Source organism: Sminthopsis crassicaudata, chromosome 4, assembly GCF_048593235.1.
Source record: "Sminthopsis crassicaudata isolate SCR6 chromosome 4, ASM4859323v1, whole genome shotgun sequence".
In the NCBI taxonomy this organism is placed as follows: Eukaryota; Metazoa; Chordata; class Mammalia; order Dasyuromorphia; family Dasyuridae; genus Sminthopsis; species Sminthopsis crassicaudata.
The window spans coordinates 179525770-179542508 of record NC_133620.1 but is presented as its reverse complement, the minus strand read 5'-3'; positions in this window follow the sequence as shown (position 1 = coordinate 179542508).

The following is a 16739-nucleotide window of genomic DNA, read 5'->3' as shown; positions in this document are numbered from 1 at the left end:
CTTGAATGATAGGAAGGATCCAAGTTCTGAAGGATTTTGAATACCAGAGGATTTTATATTTTATCCTGGAGAGGACAGGAAGCTGCTGCAGTTAATTGATAAGGAAGGTGATAGCTATAAGACCTAGTATGCTAAAGTGACAGACTCCTGCTTTGTTGATGCTGAGGCCTTTGCTGGGTCTGGAGCTGCTCTCCTCATCTGCTCTGGTACCTCATCCCAAACTCCCTCCCTGCTGCCACAGACCCTCTCCACTGTTCTTCCAAGTCCTCCCTAGCATCCTGGGCTGATAGGTTCAGACGTCTCTAGCACTATTGCTGATTCAGAGGACCCATGTTGCTGATTCTGGGGCCAGAATGAGACTAGGGCTGCACTGATGTGTCTTGTGCAATGTGGAATTGCATACTGGGCTTTCATTACACACACTTTTTCTGCTGATCTTCCATATCCTCTTTGGTAGCTCTGGGCTGAGAGCTCTGGAAGTCACCAATACTGCCTCTGATTCAGAGGTCCTACTTAGCTGATGCTTGGCCAGGGCTATCACAGCCTGCACCAGGATTGCATTAGGCTCCTACCACAGACCTTTTCTGCTGACCTCCTAAATTGCCTTCAGCTGGAAAATATTCTACTCCATCTTTTTGGGGGTGTTCTGATGCTCTAAAATTTGTTTAGAGTTATTATTTAAAGGAATTTGGAGTGATTTGGGGGAGAAGTTGGACAAGATCCTACCTTTACTCTGCCATCTTGGTTCCACCTATGGAGGTGATCTAGAACTTAATCTTGACTGAGCTAGCTTGCTCACAATATTGGAAAGAACTTCCTTATTCTGTATTGTCTGGTATATATATTTTATGTATATCTTCTCTGATATTTTTCTGCAGTAATTTAAATAAATGGGTTTCTCTGCCCTCCACTTTATTCATTATGGAACTAGTATTGGGTAGGAAAGGGATAAAACCTTAGACAATAAAATAATGAATTCAATTTTGGATATGTTGAGGTAAGATGTCTAGGGAATATTCAGTTTGAAGTATTCAATAGGTAGTTGAAGATGCAAGATTAGAGATCAGAAGAGAGTTTAGGGATGAATAAGTAGTACTGAGAATCATTGGAAATGAAATGATAATCTCACAATAATGGGAATCTATGGGATTGAGAGAGAAGAGATAAGAACCTAGGACAGAGTCTTGAATTATCCCCACATGGAGTGGGAATGACCTAGATAAAGTATCTGAAAGTATCTGAATGATATAATACAAAACAGGTAGATATATGAGCTATTAATAGAGAATAATTTTACATTTTTCAGTGAAATATGATGCAAATTTATTAGGAGAGAATTCAGGAAGCAAGAACCATAGAATGATTGAAAAGGTACAGAAGTCATTACAGTGAGTAAGATAGTATATCTCTTAGGGTAGTATAAAAGTATTTCCTGTCTGCAGTGAGATCCCAATTGAAATTATATTATAGAAATTTTAATTTCTAAAATCAGTTTCATTATTTTCTTCTCCTTTATATAGTTACAGGTAAGTAGGAGCAAAGGCATTTAATGGATAGTAAAAGCAATTAAATACTGAGGGCTGGAAGAGCAAGTTCTTTGAATTATAAATGAATAAGAGACTCAAGAAAATAAGATAATCTATAGTTGAACTGATTTACCAAGAAGTCAGGGTGGGGAACATAAGTTCAACTCTGAAGGGGGGGAGCCCTTTAAGAATCAGTCAAAAGGACAGTATTACACTTTTTAGGTAAGGAAGTGGGAACAAACATTTATTAAGAACTCACCATGTGCCTATGCATACTAGTACATTCAATATTAATCTTGTTTTATAAATAAGGAAACAGAGTCAGATATGCACAGCGTCATACAACAAGGAAATACCTAAGGCAAGATTTGAATTCAAATCTTCCTAACTCTAGGCCTAGTATTTTACCTACTGGGCTAGCTAGCAATCTCAACTCATCATGGCTAGCTGGTCAAAGATGAACATTTTCCCACCAATTCTGGAATAATTCGATTCTGGGAATTGCTGTTTGTAAAAAGCATACACACCTTCAGGATACCTTTAGGGCATCTTGGATCCTCACATCATTTGTCTCAATTTCAATGATCATGTATATCTTGCTTTTGTTTGTTTGTTTTCCCTACCCAGCAGCTTCAGCTTCCCTACCATGTGAGATAATGGTAGGGGCCACTTGATTCAGCTCATTTAACAGTCTCTTCAATACAACCTCTCTGAAAGCAGAGTTAATTTAGGGTATTGGGAATGAGTGTATCATCACCAGCAGCTGTGGGAAAATGTTCTGGCTCTTGATATCCTTGAACCATACATTCTAATCTTTTTTTTTTTTTTTTTTTTTTTTTTTAGTGGATATTGACTTCCATGATGTCACTGGCCTGCCCACCAATCCAACCTGGAAAGCATATCTATTAATAAATTAATTTGTTTTTACATTTCAACAAATAGAGGACTAATAAATTTTTGTGACTCCACCAAAGGCACAGAGGTAACTGGGTTAAAGGATCCCAAATGCTTCATCCCAAATATCATCTTTTATCCTCTGAAATTCTTTAGTATTTGGAACAGCTCACAACACAGAAGTCATTCAATTATCCATTGAGTTGGCACCAAATATATTTCCCTGAACTGATACTGATCTGTGTTTTATTCCTGTTTCCATAGATTAAATGCCTCTTTTCAGCAAGGATCAAGTCTTGTCTCTCCTTTTATCCCAACTTCTTTAACTATAATAAGAGCTTAAAAATGTTAATGATGATTATAATGACGATTATAAAATGATGATTATAAAAATAAGTCCCAGCTGCAGTGATTCTCTCTTTTTTTTCCTTGCCCTTTGCACAGCCATCAGTAAACTTATATTAAAGCCTATAATATTTTTGTCAGGGGAAGAGGCTTGGAAACTTCAATAACAGGACTCAGTTAACCACAAGCTCTCTGGGAAAAAAAAAATAGACCACAGTGGTATGGTGGCAAAGTTTTGCAGTTCTGTGGGGTAGACTCAGACATTCAGAGTCCCTTCAGACTATTCAGGCTTATTACCCCATCTAACCTTTCACCATATTTCTTCATGAGAATAAAGATGAACTGGGAAGATGCTGTCTTTTTTGGAAGAAATGAATCTAAAGAAATCATATTTCAAAATGAAGCAAACTGAACTGTTCCTTCAATTGGCCCCAAAGAAACAATGCAAACAAACAAACAAAAGAACTCAGATAAGATCTTTGAGGCATAACCTTGCCTCTATGCTCCAAACCAGACTTATTTTAAGCTGGTTTCAGTTTCCTCAAGAAAAAGTGTTCGCAGTTCTTGTGATAACTGAAAAAGGCTTTTTTGGAAGGAAATTTTTCTGCACACTTACCACTTCAGTCACATCCTCTAAAGAACTGTTTATTTTTTTTTCCTCGAAAATAAATGTCCCTTGTTTCAAAAGAAATTGTAGAAGTTCTTCCCTGACATGTAATTGTGAGCAAAATAACCTTCAAAATAAATGGATGACACCATCTTAAAACTGTATAGAATATAAGCATACAGTATAGAAGTATATTGAATTTTAATGCTACTCCTCAATTTCTATAAGTAGTGCTTTAAAAAGTAATTTTATAAATAAAAAAGAGCAATTGTCTTATAAAATGGGGCATGAAGGGAAGAACTAATATAGAAGAAACATGTGGGTGCAGAAGACTGATAATGTTGGAATCTCACTATTATCTGGGTTGAAGAGATAACAAAGTGGACATCTGAAGAATTTTAGAGGTTTTCAGAACTTCTAGAGAAGTGAGAAAACTAAGTGATAGGATGGGGAAGGGACTTTTTTTCTAAAGTGAATAAATTAAGATTAGAAGGGAAGAGAAGGACCAGAATTTTAGAATGGGTAAAATGAGGAATAAGAAGGTAAGAAGCACAGAAAGGTGGTAACAGAGATAGGGTGACAAGAGATGCTGAAAAGTAAAATAGTGAGTAAATATAAGATGAAGGGAAATTTACATATAATAATTAGAATTTTGTCAACTTTGTAAGAATACAAGTCATTCCCCTATTGATAAATAATCAAAGGATATGAACAGGCAGTTTTCTAGTGGAAAAAAAATCTAACAATTTTTAGTATATAAAAATGCTCTTTTCCATTATTGATTAGAGAAATGCAGGTTAAAACTACCTTGAAATATTTCTTTTAGCCAGATTGACTAAAATAATAAAAAGGGGAAAATGATGTATGTTGGGATGTGGAAAATTGAGACACTAATTCATTGTTGGTAGAATTATAAGATGATCTATTTTGGAAAATAATCTGGAATTGTGGTCAAAGAGCTATTACACTTCCTATATCCATTGATTCAGCAATTCCACTACTTAGTCTATTTCCAAAGGTGATGGGAGGAAAAAGAAAAGAACCTATATGTTCCAATATGTTTATAGTAGCTCTCTTTGTGGTGGCAAAGAACTTTGAATTTCAGAGATTCCCATCAACTAATGGGTATGGTTGAGCAAGTATGTGATTGTGATTGGAACACTATTATATTATAAGAAATAATGAACTCAGTAATTAAAAAAAAAGAAATGGAAATCCTTGTACAAAATAATGAAGAGTGAAATGAGCAGAACTAAGAGAACATTGTACATAATAACAGCAATATTGTTTTTAAGAATAATTTAAGCAAAAATGTTATTTTATCTATCATAAATATAGAAATTAATTTCAAAAGACATATAAAGAGAATATCTGCATCTAGAGAAAGAAGATGAATAGAAATAATGTTACAAACACACATACACACACCTGTCTGGATCTAAGGTAGTCATCTCTAAGGTGGAGTGGGGAGGAGGGAAGAAAAAAAAGAAGAAAAAATTTACATGGTAATTTTGTCATATATTTTAAAAGAATAGCAAATTATTCATAGAAGATTTGCAATTTCATGTACAATCATCCTTTTTATTGAACCATGTTATGAAAATGCTAATTTTATTCCATGCATTTAAAAATATAATTAAAAAACTAATTTGTAAGCAAAGTTTTTGTAAATGATACAAGGTTTCATCAAATGGAGTTCTTAGAAAGGACCTTAATACATTAGAATAAGAATAAAAACAATAAAAGTAATAAATAATGATTAGCATTGCAATAACAGTAACAACTACTAGCCATGTGACCAAAAGGAAGCTACTTTATCATTCTAAGACCTTATTCTATTATTTGCAAAAGAGACATTCTTTCATAAGGTAGATATGGGGATCAAATGGAATGAGACATGAAAAGAACTACAGACATCTTAAAGTGCTACATAAATGCCAGTTATAATTATTACAATTATCAGTCAATCGATACATATGCATTAAGTACCTAGTGAGGATAAAAGTAAGATCATCTATCCCTGTCATCATGGATCATATAGTCTATTAAGAAAGACAATATGTACATATGTGACAAATAACATTCCTTCTGAGCCTACCACTTTTGCCATTATATACTTTCATCTACACCTATAACTATTTCCCTAGAGTAAGTTGAGAGTTCACTATATATAGGCTATACATCTTCCAACCACATTTGTCCAAACATTACTTCTGCCCTACTTTCTCAAATTAATCTTAAGTCTGTACCCTATTACATGCTACTAACTATGCTATCTTCTTGCTATGTTACTATTTTCACTCCTTTTGAGGGAAGATTGCACTTATCCTCCTCCTCCACTCCCAAAGAACTAGTATGACATAAAACTCACAAAACAGAGGTGAAAAATAGTCAAATTTTGCCTTTTGTTATTACTACACATTTTTCATCTAACAAAATATCAATAGGGTGTAGCTGTTCTAACAATCCCAAGTAACTCTTTAGAGACAGTCTAGAACCTTAAGGCCATGATTTATGAAAACTACATAGGACCTTGAGAAAAGTAGAAATCATCAATGAAAGATAATTGCATTTATTTGTTTTCTGGGTACAGTAATTCTTTTATGTATTCTGCATTTTGTGAGCACAAATAAAATCTGCTCTGATATAAAAATGTGTTGTTTTCTTGAATGTTAATACATGAATTTTCCCCCATAAAAACAAAAGCTCCTAAGAAGGAGCTAAATTTGCTTTAAATTTTCAAAAGCAGTTATTAGTGGAGACAAAATGAATCAATGAGGGAGTAATTTTAGAGAAAGGCCTGATATTGTTCATTGTCTATGTAAGTCTAGATTCTGAATGCTAGACTATGGGTTACATAAGCTCAGAGTGGGGATGAAAACCCAGTATCTTCTGATTCCACTCTTAGATCCTCTTTAGTTTTATTATGTGATCTCAATAATGAGGCATAGTGTCTAAGATTTTGCATTCTAGTTTTCAGTATTCCAATTCTCTCATCTTTTCTATTTTCCCTTTATACAGTAAAATTAATTAATGAAGAGACTGTGTTGGACCAGAGAACACCCAATAAGATCAAGGGAGGTAAGGGATAGGAAATGCATTCCAAATGCTTTGAATTCAATAAAACCCAAATCAAATTCCCTTAATTGTTAAAAAAACCCTGTGTAGTTCAAGGAAATATAATCCACATGTTTCTGATTCACATAAAATGAAATAATAGATTTTTTAAAATAGCTATTTAATGTCCAAGAAGTCATTTCAATATTTTAGCCTACCAATTTTTAAAATCAGAGATTGCATTTCTTCATCAGAAATTGTTTGAACATCAAAAGATTCAAGTCCAATTTGAAACTTTAAGCCTGTGAGCCTGAGGTAAATGCTTAAACTTCAACCAAAGCATTGGCTCTCTAAGTGAATCCATGTTAAATTGAGTAGACATTCTTATAATTTGAGGCTATTCACCAATAGATATGAGATTTGTGGGTTAGCTTTGTTGAGGGATCTAAAAGGTCAAATTCATTCTATTTTTCAAAAGTGGACATGATAGAAGTCTGGTTTTTAAGACACTGCTGTGGTACTCTAATGAAATGATCATAGACAGAAGATAAGGATTGGCCTGGAGGCAGATGGAAGGGGTGAGGAGAGAGGTCATAACCCTAGCAGATCCAAGATGCAGGCTTCTTTGAGAAGACAAAATAAAACCTCAGATAGAAATGAACCTGGGGTTTGATTGGAGATGGAGGAAGGAAGGAGGAATGTGCCTTGTTACTGAGTAGTTCAATTAAAAAAACAAACAAACAAACAAACAAAAAAAAACCTTTTAAAGATTGGATTTTTAACTGACATCTTTTGCCTTAATATCACCAACATTTTACATTTCTACTATAACCCTCCATATATCCCTTATCTAAAAGCCATTCCTTAAAAAGATTTTTTTAAAGAAGAAGAAAAAATAATCAAAACCAATCAATACATTAAAAAAAACCTGAGTCTATATTCACTGTAAGAATTGGGGGATCTTTGATGATTACTCAAATTGAGTGATAAGAAGAAATTTATCAGGTGTGAACGTATCTTGACTTTTCAGTAGTTATTACCAATCTCTGGACACCTTCCTAGTCAGGATAGGAGCACTTGGCAAATGAAAAAAGAAAAAAGAACTACACTATGAAGTGAAGGGGGAGACCAAGAAAAGCCATGGATCCTTTAGACATCATCTTGGAGCAGAAGACTGAGGTTTAGTTGGAATTGTATCCATTTTCTCAAGGACTAAAGGAAGTTCCAAGAAAAGGTTTTTTTCTTTTCCTGCTACTGTTCTTTGTACCAGTTGATACTGTAATATACTCAGCTATTTCCTTACTCAAATATGATTATTCACATTTTCTCTCACCTAAAAAAAAAGTCATTAGTCAATTAGTTAAAAATAAAAATGTAAATTAAGGAGAAGCAAAGCTTAACCTTTATAAATGATAGAAAATTTCCTAAATGTGGGTGTAGAACAATTGTGATTATATTCCTAACTTTTTCTTTAATACATAAAGTACCTATAGAAGAAATTACATGAATTTGAATGGCCATTATATTGTCTTGAAGCTTAAAACTAGTTAATCATTATGACATATTATTAATATTTCATCCATACCATAGACCCTACAAGTAGATATGTGCCTTTTCATCATTTTATCAACTTCAATTTAAATAATTTTATAGTAGTCCTTTCAATTTGCTTTATTCTAGTCATTTTGTATTTGTTATTGGCTCTGCTTATTTTATTGTGCAACAGTTCATACAAAATTTCCCATACTTTTCTATATTTTAGGGACAAGGCAGGAATTGACTTTTATCTCTATTAAAATATAGTATTTGGTCAGAATATTTTTGGGATCCTAATTCAGTCATCCAGTGTTAGGTCTTTCTATAAGCTTCTTGTCTTTGGAGTCAGTTATAGAGGAAAGGATACTGGACCAGGAATCAAGAAGATCTAAGGGATTCAAACACCAACAACGATATTTATAAATTGTAAAGTTTTGTGTACATACCTCCATTACAGGGACCAAGTAATGAACTTAAAAAACTCCCTCTACAAAAGAAGGATTTTCTCTGTAACTTATAATCTACATGGCCTAGAGTAGAGATATCAAAAAGCATCACTCATAAGTGCTGCTAAAACAAGATTAAAATGTAATTGAGAAATTTTTCAACAAAATAATAAACAAAAGCACAATAGAAGACAGATAATGTTTAAGTTGTGGTTTTATAAGTCAATATGCTGTCCATAGGGAACCTTATATACTTTTTAGTTGGTCTTATTTCTATTTGAGTTTGATAGCAGTAGCTAGAGCATTCAAAGTTTAAATGACTTGCTCAGGTCATATAATTATTATGTGTCAGATATAAGACTTAAGCCTAAGTTTGGCTGGCTCTAAGGCCTATTCTCTATCCACTATGCCAAGCTGCTTCTTATATATGAATAAACATTTGTCTCTAAATCTATGGATATTTTGGAATAGATTATATGCACATACCAAATATATGCATATACTAACATAACAACATAGTGCATCGATAAAGAGGAAGTATTTTTAATCATTTAATTTATTAAAGGTGCAAAAAACAAATTTTGATCTCATTTTAAAATTCTCATTTTTATTGAGAACAATGTAATTAGATATTCTTGGATTAACACTGTGATATAGTGATTTTAAGGTCTGGTTCTAAGTCCAATTTGTTGTAATAAATAGTTTTTACAGCTGTTTGGAATGAAAAGATTATCTCAAAAAGATTTAAAAGAATTTCAAACATCCAGATAAAGAAAGTGCATTATTGGCCATACTTAGGCAATAAATCACAAATACTCATTTTTAGATTCATTCATCGATTATGAAAAAGGTTTTTTATTAAAATTCATCTAAGGTATATTTCCATCTTTCCTCATTGAGGTGAGACACTAGTGGTCTCTGAAGGTCAGATCTCAGGGCCAGAAGATAAGTTATTCCATATAGGGAGGAAGGGTCAGTGCAGGGCAGGAGGTAAAACACCTGGGTAGATATCCTGGTTTCCTAGTAGCAAATAATCTTCATTTGCTTCTAAATTGTCCAATGAGTAGGAAGTTATGAGTAGATCTGAAGTCTGTAGAATTGTTTAAGATTCTGGTCAGTGGTAGTTGACACCAAAGCAGCAGCTCTAGCTTCAGTCTCTTGCTAGATATGTATTGTTGCTAACAGTATCATTTGTTAACATTGATACTGTTTCTTACATGTTCTTTCTAGTCTGCATCTTCTCTCATTCCCAAGGAAGCCTGGATGGGAAGCAAAAAGCTTGTGGGTTACTGGGGAGCAGAGTCTGGACTAGAAGATACACCAAGTATGCATCACAGCCATAGTAGGCATTAGACTAGGAAGAAAAGGAAAGGATGCTTGTTTCCAACTATCTGTCTGTGTAGGATGGAGTGTGTGTGGTCATTCACTAAGCACAGACATATTCATAGATTGGGAATGGATGTCTGCCCACTTTGCTCCTTATCTTTCTATCATTCTGTCTGTGAAGAGACATACCTAACTGACCTTCTAGTGTAAAAATCACTGGAAAGGGAAAGGGAAAAGGGAAATGAGATCAGGTAAGACAGATAGCAATTGCCAGTGCACCAAACAGCTGTGCTGCCTTCTGTATGTCTAATGAGCAGCTAGGGGTAGTATGGTGAATAGAGTACAGGACCTGAAATCAGAAAGATGCATTTTCATGAGTTTAAATCGAGCCTCACATACATACTAATTATATGGCCTTGGGCAAGTCACTTAACCCTGTTTCCTTCAGTTTCTTTATCTAAAAAAAAAAATGAGCTGGAGAAAGAAATGGAAAATCATTCTAGTATCTGCCAAGGAAACTCTCAGATGGGGTCATGAAGAGTAGGATACTGCTGAAATGAAACAACAAATATGTTTAATGCCATCTTTTTGTTCTCCAATGAATCATCATGCACATTCCTTTGACCCCTGAATTAATTCCACTGATCCTCAGTTTCCTAATCAGTAAAATGAGATTATCATAACAATACTTTTAGAACTGTCATTACAAAGATGTTGAGAGGAGCAAGTGAGACAGTTTAAGGATAATCCCAAAAGTCTTAGTCTTTAATAGTTTATTCCTGCACTAAAACTATCAGGATATCCCATATTTAAAGAATTATATAAATATCAGGGCAGCCTCTATCTTATAAGCCTCATAAGCATGCTATTTATGTCTCTATTCAATTAATCTAGTTTTTAAAAATATTAAATAGAACAGGGTCAATGAGAGATCTTTATAGAACTCTAGTAGGGATCTTATTCAAGATTGACATTGTTCCACTCATCACTGCTTTTTGAACCCAATCATTAAACCAGTTTTGAATTTGCTAACTGTATGGTAGTCTACACCCAACTTTCTCTCTTGTTTATATGGAGATAATGAAAAACTGCTGAATCATGTTGCTGTAATCTGATTATTCTATGACCCCCCCTTCTACTAGTCTAATAATCCTTTTGATCAAAGAAATAGAGTAGCTTGGCATGACCTTTTCTTGATGAACCCAAGCTGGCTCTTTTAATGATCAGTTTTTCCATTTCTAAGTGCTTACTAATTATCATTTTAATTATTATATATTCTAGAATTTTTGCCAAAGGTTGATGTCAACCTCACCAACCCCAGTTTGTAGGATCCCTTCTCTTCCCTTTTCTTAAATATTGAAATTACTTTAGCCAAGCTCAAGTCTGGTTACATCTCTCCCATCATCCCCAATGATTTTCTTCTCTCTGTCTCTGTGTCTCTGTCTCTCTGGGTCTCTCTCTGTCTCTGTCTCTCTCAGCCTCTGTCTCTCTCTGTCTCTTCCTCTCTCTCCATGAATAGTGGCGCAGCAATTATAGCAGTTTACCCAGCAATGATGATTTGAACTCATTGAGTGCAAAAGGGTATGATTTTATTGTTTACTCACTTATGTTGAATTTCTACTTTTGTTATAAATAATTTGGTTCTGATTCATAAGCTTGTTCCCTGTAGTAAAGAAAGTAAGAGTTTGAGTACTTTTTTTTCTACTTGAAATTAATTTATGAGCCACATTCCTACCCCTTCTTTGATCTTGCTTTTGCTTCTATTGTATATATATATATATATATATGTATATATATATGTATGTACAAACAAATAACTTTCTATTGATATCTTTAGCAACCATTTTGAGTCTAAGTTTGTCTGAAGTTAAAAGTTCTGGTATTAATTTTAGAAATATGAACCCCTCTTTTGAATTCATTCTCAGCTGCTTAATTTTGCATTCTATAAGTCTTTTTAAAATGTATTTTTATTATTATGCTATGTTTTTATAATGGCTATGTTTCTTTCTGTATTCCTTCTCTTTCCCTCATCCAAAATCATCCCATAATTAGTTTCTATATAACATTTAAAAATTTAAGCAGTCCAATAGAGTTTTTCACTAAAATTCTTTATGTCATGAGGATTTAATGCATCCCATCCAATTTCCCCAATAGAATTTGAGACCACAGCATTCCACTTCTTTCATTTTTGAATTTACTGAAACCAGTTCTCCCCAAATGTATCCTATATGTTAGAGAATGGTTGACTTTTTCCTTCCTCATATACCACAAATTAAAATATATAGTGGTCACTTCTTTTCTAAGTTTCCCCTTATTTCTACCTCAACAGCTTCTCTTAATTGTTTAATGTCAGGCTACAAAATAAATTCTAATATATGGAAAAGAATAACAAATGAAAATAAAAAGAAAATTAGTAAGAATAATAAATCAAATTTATAATGTTGTTCCTAGAGAGAGATCTGTGTGACTATCACAATATAGAATTTTCAATTTTTGTTGTTGTTGTTGTTTGCTTGAATTTTGTTTTTCTTATTTTTTCCTTTTATGATTTGATTTCTTGTACAGCATGATACTTGTGGAAATATGTATAGAAGAATTGCACATGTTTAACATATATTAGATTGCTTGCTGTCTAGGGGAGGGGCTGGAGGGAAGGCAGGGAGAAAAAATTTGGAAGACAAGGTTTTGCAAGGGTGAATGTTGCAAACTGTGCCTATGTTTTGAAAATAAAAAGCTATAAAATAAAATAAAAATATAAAAAATCAATACTTACTTAACTTGATTTGATCCCCTATAAGCCTTCATTATGTGAAGAACAAGTATTATTATTTTTTTATAGATGGAAAAATGGAAACTCAGAAAGATCTTGAAGAGATTTGTTAGTTTGCTAATTCACTTCCTCAATCTCAGAAGTGTTAAACTAAGATGTGCACATTATGAATAGCCAATGCATTGATTATAACTAGCATTTAAGACAATCCTTACAGAGTTGAAATGAAAGATAGGTATATATGCCCAATCAGTTTTAGTTTTTCATCCTTGTTTTCTCTTATTATTTACTTTATATGAAGTGGTAATAATAATTTCCCTTTTCTATTCTAAAGTATTTCAATATTCTATTATCCTGATACAATCCTAGGGAATTGCTTCTTATTATTATATATGTATATATATATAATATTCCTGTCATATCACAATGGTCCCCATTACAATTTTGCTATATCACAGATCAGAGTAAGAAATTTAATGGGAATTTTTTGGGAGTTTTGTGGAAGCCACAGATGACATTTAGACCAGCAGATGACAAAAAAAGTTTAGAAATTCATTAAATGTAAGTATATAGTATTGACTTAAATTTTCCATTGTAAATTATACTATAGATACCTCATAACAGAAAAAAGAAAAAAAAAAAGACTTCTCTGGTATAAAGGGTGGGCCAAGAATTTTAATGTGAATTTTTTAGGTTTCAGGGACACTATGTCTTTAATCCCCACCCTCTGTGAATGTGGGGGTGTGTATACATGTGTGTATGTATGTGGGGTGTGTGTATATATATAGACATTAAATGTAATATATTTTGTAAAGGGCTCAATTTCTCCTGCCTAGAGAATACAATGACGTGAGTGAGCAAGCCTACAACTTGATTGCAGTTTTTCAGTATGGAAAAACATACACACACATACACGTATACATAGGAAGAACAATACGTAAGAACTGGGAAATTCTTTATGATTTCTGAAAACAGTACATTAGCTATGATCTAATCCTTGAAAAAGTCTTTCCTATCCCAACCACCAAAAAATAAAAAATTTGCTTAAATAGCTCCAGTGTTTCTTCTTCTTTTCTTTTCTTTTTTCTTTTTTTTTAATGTGTCTGCTAGCATCAATGAGAAATTCATATTAATAGAAAATAGGAGCCTTTATGGAGAAGATTACAACTTTTATTTAGAGTAACTGAGTTCTTTTAAGAAGAACTCATTCACCAATTGCAAGGGCAGGGAGATATTCAGGAAATTAACAACTTTTAAATTAATAACTTTTTAAGTTTTCTTATATCAAAAACTGGCTTCTCAGAATGCCTTGTATAGGCAAGTTTGTGGGTCCTACAAAAATCTAATTAAATTAGATAGAGATTCAGAAGATATGTTTTCCTAAATGTATATTTTTTAAGACTTATAAAGTACTTTTCTAATAATATCTTTATCAGGTAACCAGTGGAAACATAATAATCCCCCTTTAATGGGTGAGGAGCTGAAGCTCAGACTTAAATGTTAGGACCATAGAGCTAGGTGGAGTAATTAATAGGTTATTAAACCTAGATACAGTGTCATATACTTAGCAGCTCCTGTGATTAGCAAATGACTTAAAGTTTTTGCCTCAGTTTCCTCATCTGTAAAATGTGGAAAATAACAGCTCCTATCTTGCAAGGTTCTTATTCAGGTTAAATGAGATAATATCTGTAAAGCTCTTAACAAAATTCTGACACATTAAGCAAGTGCCTAATAAAAGTTTGGTTCCCCTAACAGCTTAAGTAAGTGATAACCAGGATTCAAACACAGTTCTCTTTCTAAACTGAACATCCTTTCCATTATACTAGCCTGTTTTATTCAATTTAAAAAAAAAATATTACTTCAGTGATTTGTCAGGCAATAATACTGTAGTGACTTTAAAACTAATATTTACTTTTATACTGAATGTTATAAATTTATTTTTCCCTCTATCCTTTCCTCCCTCCCTCCTTTCCTCTTTTTTCTTCCCTTTTCCCCTTCCTTTTCTCCCTCTCTCCTTTTCCTCCCTTATTAACATTTGTGATTTTCAGTTATTTTGAGTCATGTCTGACTCTTCATATCCTCATTTGAAGTATTCTTGGTAAAGATACTGGAGTGGTTTGCCAATTTTTTTTCCAGCTCATTTTACAGATGAGTAACTTAAGAAAACAGAGTTAAGTGACTTACCCAGGATCACATAACTAGTAAGTGTCTTAGGAAGGTTTTGAATTCATGAAAGACTCAAAGGTGAGTCTAAATCCAAATCCAGTGTTCTATCCCCACTATACCACCAAATGCCAATAAACTCTATATGGAGCAAATAAACTGAAGATTAGTCTTCCCTATTGGACTAAATCTATATGCTCCAAAAGAGTTCAGGATGTTGTGTAACAATGAGAAAACAAAAAGATTTCTGCTTTTCCTCAGTACACTAACAAGATATCAGATATTAGCCCAATACAAAAGGAGAATAAGGAAGGAGTCATGCTTTGTTTTAAATTAGAATAATTTTTTTCTAATTTTCCTAGAACCATGTCTAAAGATCACTGGGCATGGCACCAGTAGATCTACTTTTGAGTTCTTATTCTGATATTTACTATCTATATGACTATGGTTAAATTAGTCAACTGTTATGAATCTTTAGCTTTAAAAATTGGATAACAATGTTTGCATTATTTACAATATCTTATAGAGTTTTGGAGAGCAAAGTACTTTGTGAAGCATTTAAGCACTATAGAAATGGAAATTGTTATTATTTTTCTTGAGCATTAATAATACTGCTGTAATTTGAAAATACATGACATAAAGTACAAATTATCAGATACAGACTCATTGTGTTCTGAAATGAACACCAAGTTTTGTATAGAAGGATTTGGGTTCCTGTAGAGGGCCACAGATAGTGGGGGAACTCTGAGTGAGGTATAAGACTCTACAGTCCAGAGGGAACCTGCTAACAGTATCTGGTTCAACTCCCCATATCCCCAAAGGGTTCTTGGTTTTCTTGAGAAGTCAGGACGCAGTGATAACCTATCGTAATTGAAGCACTTGATTCCAAGTGGCAAAGAGTGATTCCAATTGGCAATATAATACAATAACAAGTTGTTTATGTAGTCCCACGTGCACAATATATACTTAGTGCATGTGCAGTGTTGCTTTGGTTATATAAGGGTATGAGCATATATAAGGGGGAAAGAACTTGGAGTAAACAGACTCCATATTTTAACTATCCTCAGGAGTCTCACCTCATTACTCCTCCTCTAAGACAGTATATTTTAACCACTCTGGTCTGGGAGCTCTAGAAAGCACAGTTAGTTTTGTCACCCCAACTTGGGGACTCTTGAAAGCAGGACACAACAGTTTCCAATCCCAAATCTACTGTTTACACCTATCTGTCTTTGGACAGTCCACTCCACACTTTTGAATGTCAACTTTCTCTTCTATAAAACAATGGGATTGAATTTTTAAAAATCTCATGATGCATTCTAATTGTGATGATATTCATTAAATTTTTGTTTGGCATTGTGCCAAGTAAATTGAATCGACCATTGTGTCTACATATTTAGAATTCTAAACTGCTTAGAAAACCACAGTCCAGTTGGATAAGATTAAAAAGATCTGACTTTTCCCACCTATGCTGCCCCTACTTTTATTTGGTGGTAGGATGAGTGACATTGTTTGTATAAGACTCTCATGACTCAAAGGAAAAATGAAACACGAGAGGGTTTGAGATATCTCTGGTTCACTTCAAAATACATCTCACCAAAGTAGAAAAACTTAAAGAAAAGGGAGAAAGTAAGCTTCTTTTCCCTTTCTTACTTGGAAGGGCAAATGATAAGCTGCTTTCTGGCTCAAAGAGAAAAAATCAGAGTTCAGCATGTTAAACATTCAGTAGGTACTGGATTCTAAGCAGATTATGCAAAAAAAAAAGTCTATGTATTCTTGTAACTGAAGTGGGTAATGTTTTAAATATGTTATATAATTTGAAACATGTTGTAGGACAGCTTGTTAAAGTATGCATGCTTTGATAAATGAGAAAAAAGGACTATCTTCCAACTCAAGAGAGACTAAATTATTAATTATATTTCTATCTTTCTCCAAGACCAACAAACAGCATTCCTTTAAAGAGAAGCAATGTTTTCTTGTCTTCTGTAATCCCAGAAGAGGAAAATTCTATATCAATGACCTTGAAGGGAGAGGCAGGTACTTAAGATAAAGTTTGGTTTTTGTAGCAGCCT